Genomic DNA, 1,300 nt, shown 5'->3' with positions numbered 1-1,300 from the left:
GAAGTACATAACATTGTTTTGGTAGACTTTATAAGACTTTATAATTTTAATAAATGGTTACAAATAGGTTATAGATTAATCTATATATTAATTAGTTACAAGTTGATAGTTCATATATTAAAGGTAACAAATAAAACCTTAATTGTAACAGAAAATCTTAAACGTGATATTCCAAATTGATAGTTCATGGATATTCCAAACTTTATTTTCGGAAGATCACGTTGTTTCCAAAGATCTACAATTACAATATTACCAATTTATTTTCCTGAGATTTTATTGATAGACCACAACGTTAACCAAGTTATTAAAGGGGATAAAAATATACTCAATCATAAAATGAAAGTACACAACTTTTTTTTTGTATAATAAAACGGAAGTACACAATTTTTTTTTGTATAATAAAACGGAAGTACACAACTTTTTTTTGTAGAATATATAATTTTTATAAGTTGGTTACAAAATAAATAATATATTAAATATAGGTTGGTTACAAAAAAAAAAGTTATAGATGAAATCCGTGGGCTATATGAAATTACAAATACACTTCAGAATATCTCAAAAAACCCTCTTATAGATAATATTTCAATGATTTATACAATTTCCAAAAAAAATCTTAATGATTCCATATATTGTTACACTATATATAGTGTTAGGCACAAAAATATACTGTTAGGTATAAAAAAGAATAAAATCTTGGCAATTAATCACACTTAATCGTGATTTCTGAGATTTTATGTGGATTTCAAAATAAAATCCAATGTTTTCAAAACCGGACCGGACCGGCGGTCGAACCACGTTAACCCGCGAACCGGCAACATGTCCGGATTGGGTTAATATCAAAACCCAAAAGAAATTGAGCCGGTAAAAAACCATATCAACCCGCCAAAAAACCAAAAACCGGTGAACCATTAAACCGGATAAAACCGGGTTCTACTTTTTTTTGAAAAAATGAGTGCAATTAATTTAACTAACCTCTTCTTAGCAAATTAGCAATAGTAGGGTTTCTTAGAGAATGAAGATTAAATGTTCTATACTCTTATTCTCTTATTGTTTGAATTTCTAAAATATTTTATTAGTACTGGTTACACTTTGAGTTTATTACACTTTGAGTTTATTACTTTTTAAGTTTTTTTAAAAACATTATGATTATTGAAGTATTTTATTTGGCATATCCAATTATATCATAGTTATAATCATTGAAAAAAATAGAAAACCTATTCATACCTATTATTTATAAAAGTATCATCAAAATCAATTGAACCCGGTCAACCCCGGTCGAACCATGTTGACTCATGACCCA

Source organism: Camelina sativa, chromosome 15 (genome assembly GCF_000633955.1).
Source record: "Camelina sativa cultivar DH55 chromosome 15, Cs, whole genome shotgun sequence".
Lineage (NCBI taxonomy): Eukaryota > Viridiplantae > Streptophyta > Magnoliopsida > Brassicales > Brassicaceae > Camelina > Camelina sativa.
This window is presented reverse-complemented; position numbering follows the sequence as displayed.